At 45.0% G+C, this 7,935-nt stretch overlaps 1 pseudogene; it reads right to left on the reverse strand.

Annotated features, from left to right (window-relative positions):
• Positions 1-2,720: 2,720 nt before the first annotated feature.
• On the reverse strand, positions 2,721-5,286 carry LOC125530102 (FBD-associated F-box protein At5g60610-like; annotated as a pseudogene).
• Between the last annotated feature and the right edge of the window lie 2,649 nt (positions 5,287-7,935).

Here is a 7,935-nt window from a genome sequence, read left to right on the forward strand (position 1 = left end):
ATTGAAAAAGATTAACAAATTTGAAAAAAAGCCTAGGTGCTAAATACGGTGGAAATCTATTTTTTTCCGCTATCTGCGGCAAGTTGTGGCTCATTTGCATAGAGGCAAGCGACCTAGCAAGCGAGATGGGCCGCCCCAACTATGAGATAATGCATGTGCTACAGTATCCGGTTTGGAAAATGATCTGTTTCAACCGGCTGATTTTCCACTCCATCAACCGCCACGCTCGCTTGACACGTGTCTCATGTGCAGCCCACCCACCGGTTTCCCATCTCACAGCGTTATCTCTACGCGAGATCTTCATCCACACATTTCCTCCAGCCTTCTTCTTGAGCAAACCCTATCGTACGTCGTTCGTCACCGGACATTGCTCCATCCTTCGCTGATACCTTCTCCAATCACTGTGTTGCAAGCTCCACGGAAAAAACGATGCACACCGAAGTCTCCCCTCCACCTTTGTCCCAAGCGGCCAGCACGAGATCGCCATGGCCTCATCTCCTTGCTTCATCCCGCCCGCTTCATCTCCTTTTGCTTCATCCCGCCATGGTTGCGACCACCGCCTGCTTCATCCCGACAATGCTTCAGTGCAGCACGACCAAGGAGGCCGAAGGCGGCGCCACTTACCGTACTGCTGCAACGCAACATGCATGGGGAGGCAGGCTCGCATCACCGCCGGTGTGCCATGCTGCAATTAAGCGCGTGCTGCTGCCGACAACGCTGCAATGAAGTGCACACTGTTGCCGGCCGTGTGCTAAGGCAAGGACGTCACAGTGTAGTGGCCGGTCCTGTCGGCAGCGCGGCAAGTCAAGGACGACGCAATGATGTGGCTGGTGCTGCCGGCGGTGCGACAAGTCCAGGACGACGATGCTGTAATGTAACATGCATTGTTGCCGGTGACGCGACAAGTCAAGGACGACAACGCTGTAATGTAACATGCATTGCTACCGGCGATGCGACAAGTCAAGGACGGCGGCGCTGCAAAGAAGTGGCTGCTGCTGCCGGCGGCGCGACAAGTTGAGGACGGCGACACTGCAATGAAGCGTCGATTGAGCGAGACACCGACAATGGGGGCGGTGATCATCGTCCTTTTGGCTATTTTTTTTGCAGAACCAAAGCTGCTGCGTGGCGAGGATGTAGACTGGTGGCGTCATGCCTTGATAATGTTGTGTGCATCTGGATTGCAACATCACCGCTGTGATTAGGTCATCGGCGCTGGCACCGGTGCCACGGTGAAGAGATAAGTAGCGTGGTTCATAACATCCGTCGTTGGTCATGGCGGAGTTGCGTTGTTGCTTGTACTAGGGTGGTGGATGTGAGGCAAGGGGAGGACGATGGCTGCTTCGTTTTGCTTTTGATCGAACGGCTCTCCAGGCAGCTTAATTCTTGATCAAATCAACCGGCTGATTTGTAGCAGCCCTCATCCGGTTTTGGGAACCGTCTCGAAGGTTCCTGAAATAATTTTCATTAGTTTTCATTTTTTTAGTTTCTTTTTTCTTTTTCTGTTTCTTTTCCATATAACCAGTTTTTTTATTTTTTCATATATATAAATTTTCAAAAAATATTTATAATTTTAAAAAATTGTCCAAATTTTGAAAAAATGTTCAGGATTCCAAAATTTTATTCGCATATTGAAAAAATGTTTAAACTTTAAATTTATATTCTCTTTTTTCAAAAATAATCCAGGATTCCAAAGATTTGTTTGCATATTAAAAGCCCTAAAATGCTCAGTCCTAGGCTTAACATAATAACTAGCTTATGATAATTGACTAGAATATCTAGAGTGCATTATCTTAAATAATTGAATACTGGAGAGACCATTCAAGATTAATCTAAGAGTGCCTTATATATAGCTAAGGTACACTGGCACAAGAACACAGACAATTGAAGCTACCAAGTTAAGTTCTAAGACAAGGTAGCGGAGTTGGTCAGCATGTGAAAGGACGATCTTTTAGCACCATGAATCCACAAATAAGGATGAGCATCATGTCGATGGGCACTTTTGGCTGTCATGCATTAACCTGGCAGAGGAAACAAATTTAAACAAGCTCTGGTCACTATCGCGATGAGGAAATATGGAGTTTTTATACTCCCATCGTCCTAAAATTCTTGTTTTAGATTTGTCTAAATACGGATGTACCAAGTCACGTTTTAGTATTAGATACATCCGTATCTGGTCACTATCGCAATGAGGAAATAGGGAGTTTTTATGTGTTAAGAACGTGGCAACTGGAAAATCAAACACAACATGGTGAGAGCATATAGAAACCCAACGGCCAATGAAATTTAGATGGGGCAACTAACATCATTTAGTCTAGCAACTGTCTGATGCAAAACATATTATTGCCAGTGGCAAATAAAACATAATACATGCTAATAGCAGAAAGAAATAGCGAAGTACTTGATGCAGAGTTTAACTGGAACTAATAATTCGTATCGAACCCCAAGGCAAATAAATTAGGATGAGACAACCTCAGCTTACCTAGAAACTATACTATGCAAAACAAAAGGGCATGATACCATTAGAGAAGATTGCAGAATGCAAAAGAGAAACTTAGTTAAGGAAAGCTGCGTAAAAATGTTGAATTGTCCATATTATCCACTCCACCATTTGGTTTCTATTTCCATGGAAGGATGAGGGCGTGGCACAAAAGTTTGGAAATATAGCTAATAAATGGTATATGCACAACTAAACTCTATGATTCGCATGCTAACAATTACATTTACGTTTCACCTGCGTGCGTGCAAATAGTGCATTCCACGGAAGAATATGCCTCGAAGATGTTGTATATCTTTGCGCATCCATCATTACTTGCCGAGGCCTCCTCTAACAGCTTCACAATCATTTTTTTAAGCATCGGCGCACATTTGAATACGAGTTTCAAGAAATCAATATCATGATCGTATCCTTTAAACTCTTTGATCTCCACTTCTTCGAGAGCAAACAAGGAGATTGTTTGAGATCTCCAGTTTGAAGGCTCACAAGGACAACCAAATGGGCATTCTTCTTCTTCCACCTAAAACCAAAAGTTATATGTGAATTACTACACATTGTATCATTAGGGTATATATATAACTAAAGCGTAGAATTACCGCTGATCTCTGTAGGATGACTTTAAGCCTCCTCATGGAACCAAATTTTTTAACCATCCTTCGGAGATGAAACACGAGTGGTCCAAAAACATGTCCATTTGTTGTGAGATTTAGCTCCAAAACAGAAAACTCGGCAACCATATGCTTCTCTATCTCCTGTGCAAAGGTGTTCTTGTCTCCTAGGCCTAAAACGTGGACGATCTGAAAAAACAATTTGACAGGATACATATATCATTAACACATTTAGTTTGGTTGAAGCTTTGCAGTAAACTGAGCGGGGAGATGAGACCCACTGCGTAGACCCAAATCTCCAGCGAAGGGAGATGTCCTTGTCTCTCTGCCGTCTGTAGCATCACCTGATCTCGAGACTCCAAATACCAAAAGCACTAGGCTCCCTCTCAAAGCTGTAGTACCAGCAGTCCCACGAGGCGTTCTCCAGCATCGGTGCCAAGACGGAGATGCTGACCCCCAAGGCGGCGAAGGACATGGTCAATTGCTTAAGCAGGGGGGCGACGATGTTGACACGGCGTGTCCGCTTGCCCCAGCGGTCGACGACGAGCTCGTGCAGCGACGCGGAGCTGACACTCAACTCGCCCCTGTCATTCTCAATGCTCCGGAGCCGGAGTGTGCGCAAGCGTGGGCAGTAGGAGAGCAAGGGGTCGAGATCCGGGACGCTGCCCGACAGAGAAAGCGTCTCGAGCGCCGGGAATTCGATGCCGGCCGGCACGCGGAGCAAGAGGAGACATGACGCCAGCTCGATGGAGGTGGCGCGGTAGAAGCAAGACCAGGGCCGTACCTGAGAAAAGGGAGGCCCGGTGCGAAATCAAATTATGGGCACTTGGCATTTTTTTTTCCTTTTCTTAACTTTTCCATGTCATGACTCATAGTTCCTTTTTTTGTCATCATGACTCGTAGTTCCTAATTCTTCTGAAGACACTGAAGAAGGTAAAACTAAGAGACAAACATCCAATGTTAAAAATTGGACATATATAGATAAAAAGGATTGAAGCTACCTTAGCCTTCAATTGCAGTCAGGCTCCAATTGATGCTGATGCACATAAGTTGCAGCGCTGGCAACAGGCAGCTAAGTGGTCGAGAGAAACACTGATATGCAACCCTACCGATTTGAGACCTAAGAAGAATAGAACACAAATAAAAAAATGGGGATTGAGAGTGGAACATTACCTATTCAATGTTCGTCGCAATGGGTTATTTGTGGAAATAGCATAGAATTAGCAGATGGGGATTGGGAGTGGAATGTTACCTATTGAAAGTTCATCGCAATGGATTATCTTGTGGTAAATGCGAAAAAAAAGAAGATGGGGGATTCAGAGTGGAACATTAGCAAGGAAATAATGTTGATGAGGATTTAGGAATTAGGAGTAAACTAAGGATCAAGGAGTGAAGATTGATGAGGAGTAGGAAGGGGTATTGTACCTGATGTCTAAAGAAGCCGAAGAGTAGATAGAGAGCCATGGGTGAGAACCTCATTTTTTTTATGGAAAAAAGAGCCATGCGTTGAGGAGAGGCTGGATAATTTCTTCATGCAGGTTCCCATGTAGTACTAGTATTGGCCGAGTTAATTAAGCGCCAGGTTCCCATGCGTGAGGAGAGGCTGGTACATTCCTGCTTTGATTATTCAACCGTTCATGGTAATAAGTGTACCTACCTCCTACTAACCCCAGCAATTAACTAATACTCTCGCTGATTTGGGGGCCCTGCTGACTTTGGGGCCCTGTGCAGGCGCACACGCTGCACATGTGCCTGGTACGGGCCTGAGAAAGACATGTCCGTTCAAGTGCCCGCGGAGGGTGAAGGCGAACTCCTCCGGCGCGAGCCGCGCAGCAGAGACTTGACGCCGGTGGGGTCGAGGAGGGGGCTGTGCCTCTCGTCGTAGTGGGGGACGCGGATTTCTAGGAGGGAAACTACTGGAGGGTGGACGCGGCCGAGCGCCGCTTTGAGCGAGGGGAACGGGACGTCGCTGAAGACGATCTGGCGAAGGCATGCCCAGAGGCCGCGCCACCGGCGGGAGAGGACGCTGGTGCGCGCGGCTAAGCGGGCGCAGCGGAGGTGGGCGAGGACGAGGAGGAGCAGGTCATCGGGGAGGGCGCTGATGCGGTCCACTCCGCCATCTCCTGGAGCTGGAGGTGGCTGCTGCTGGGAGGAAGGGGAGCGGTGCCCCGATCTCAACTCCATCGTCGGGGTCGGGGGCGTAGCTTCACAAAATAAAAACCCTAGGTTTACTATGTGCGCACGTTCCCCTCCCAGTTTCCTTTTTGGAATCCTCCCAGCTATAATCATGTAAAGCTGACAAATTGTCATGACGGTTTGGTTAGGTTTGAGACCCCGGATTCTGCGCTCCAGGTTTGAGACCCCTTCTCTATTATCTAATCTTTTTAGGGAATTTTGAGTAGGGCGTTTTGATGCCCAGGCTCATCTGCATCCGGTTAAAAATATTCGTAAAAAATACAAACAAATTCAAAAAATTCCAAATAAAATTTGTGTGGTAGACAATTTGATGGGTGAGGCCCGCTCCAAATTTCAATTCATTTGGACATATGAGCAACTCTCAGCAAAAAAGACAAATCAGGCCAAAGCAGAACATGAACAGTAAACATTTTTACAGACCCCTAATTTATCTTTTTTGCTGAGAGCTGCTCATATGTCCAAATAATTTAAAATTTGGAGCGAGCCTCACGCATCAAATTGTCTACCACACAAATTTTATTTGGTATTTTTAGAATTTTTCTAGTATTTGTTTTGATTTTTTTCATCGGCGCGGGTGCAGATGAGCTCGGGTGCAGAAATGGATTTTCGGGGAATTTTCTATTATCTATTAATGTGTATCTAATTCATGCTATAATATTTTTTGAAAATTATGGAATTAGAGAAATGTACATGCTCTTTCATTTCATTTGCGAGGAGTTGGATGAGAAGAATTAAACTTTTCTTATGGATAAAAGGCGCAAGGAGCGCCCGGCTTTAGATTAAAAAACCAACAAAGTCATACAAAATCTTACAACCAAAAGGAATACATAGCCGAAAACAGAAAACAGAGCATAAGTCTAAACATTACAAAGCCACTCAAAAGGTATAGCTCAACATCGTCGAAGTAGATTAGTAAAATGGGGGTAGCCGATATCACTGGCTGGAGCTTCGGTTGATGGTGTACATGCATTTGATCTCGCGAAGCACCTCGAAGGTCATGTAACTGTCCTTCCTCTTACCCAGAGGACTCCACTGCTTAAAGAAAAGAGACCATTTGAATAAGTAGTTAGCAGGACGAGTAGGTAATTTTCCTTCGATAAGCAACTTTCTTGCACGTGTTCCTAAGCACCGGCCAAAGCGAAGGGCACAAACGCTCGCCAAGCTACTCTACGTTGCTGGCTTCTAGTGGCACACACCAGAGCAAACTGATCTGCCATGGAACTATAGGTGTGGAATAGTTTCATGGTGCAAACGATCGCCATTTAGAAGTTGGCGATGCGCCTATTCTTGGCCTCGTCAACACCTATGGTGCAAACTTTGCTTTTAGAAAAAATGATTTTCATCCCATACATACATTGCTTCCAAGCAAATACGAATAATTTTAATAGTCACCAAACTTCGCATGTCGGGATCGAAGAGAAGCATCGTATCGTCGTCGTATTGGATACGCATCACTTCATCAAGGATGAGGTGAGTCACCACACCTTTGAGGTGCCCTGCTTCTTTGGCTTTGGTCGTCATGGAAGATAGAGAATCTGTGACTAAATCAAACAGAATGGGCGAGATAGGATCTCCTTGACGTAGGCCTCTCTTATTACGAAAGAATGGGCCCAACTCCCCATTGATGCAAATACATAGTAGTTTGTCAACTTGAGACAAGTTGCAAGATCCTATGGATAAATCCTGCTTGTAACCCTTTCCGTTGCAGAAACTCTCGAAGAAAATACCAACTTACTCAGGCATATGCTTTTTCAAAGTTAAGTTTTACAAGAACAGCGGGAAGTTTTTTTTACCTCTAAGCTCATGGACAATTTCGTTGAGACAAAGAACTCCCTCCATGATAAAACAACCTTTAATAAAAGCTGTTTGTGCCCGATCAACAATTTTAACCGCTATAGGACTTTTAAGCGCATTGCATATACTTTGACGACCAGTTTAAATTGTACGTTGATAGGCGCGATAGGACGGCCATAATTGGGTAATACGATCCGGCCCTATGATTTTAGGGATTAAAGTTAGGATCACAATCTTAAGGATTAAAGCTAGGATCATGAAATTAATACGTATGATATCAACCGCTCCTAGTCTGAGACCAAAAGTTTGAGAACTACCCAACAAAGTATAAAGGAGGAGGCAACCGGGAAGCCGTTTGGTCCCTACCAAGGTTTTGGCTATCGAATCCCAGAAAATTTCCGGGGGGGGGGGGGGGGGGGGGGGGCGAGAAATGCTGTAACCGTGGATACCGTTCAAAATAGATTGGTGTTAAGCTCGAAAATTTCAGAATCTTGATGCTGGCGTAGTGGCTATTGCGTTCTTCCTGTCGTCGATGCCTGAGGTGTGGAGTTTGATTCCACCCTATGCCTCTATTTTTTTATATATACAAAATGTACACTGTGTATCCTCAAAAATTGGCAAAAATAAATCGCAACAACGATACTAGAGAACACATGACCTTCTGAGTAGAAGATGTACGAGGGCCATGCGAACCACTGCGCCATCAATACTGAGTTATTTTATTTGATTTCCCGTGCTACTTGACTATGCTTTCAACATCAAAATTTAAAATTTTCAGAAAAAACCATTTTTTTGCTTGGTACGGGCTTTTCTCGTGGGGTAGCAGGAAATGTGGATATTGGG

The sequence above is a fragment of the Triticum urartu genome, chromosome 7A, assembly GCF_056163025.1.
Source record: "Triticum urartu cultivar PI428250 chromosome 7A, HENAU_Tu73, whole genome shotgun sequence".
In the NCBI taxonomy this organism is placed as follows: domain Eukaryota; kingdom Viridiplantae; phylum Streptophyta; class Magnoliopsida; order Poales; family Poaceae; genus Triticum; species Triticum urartu.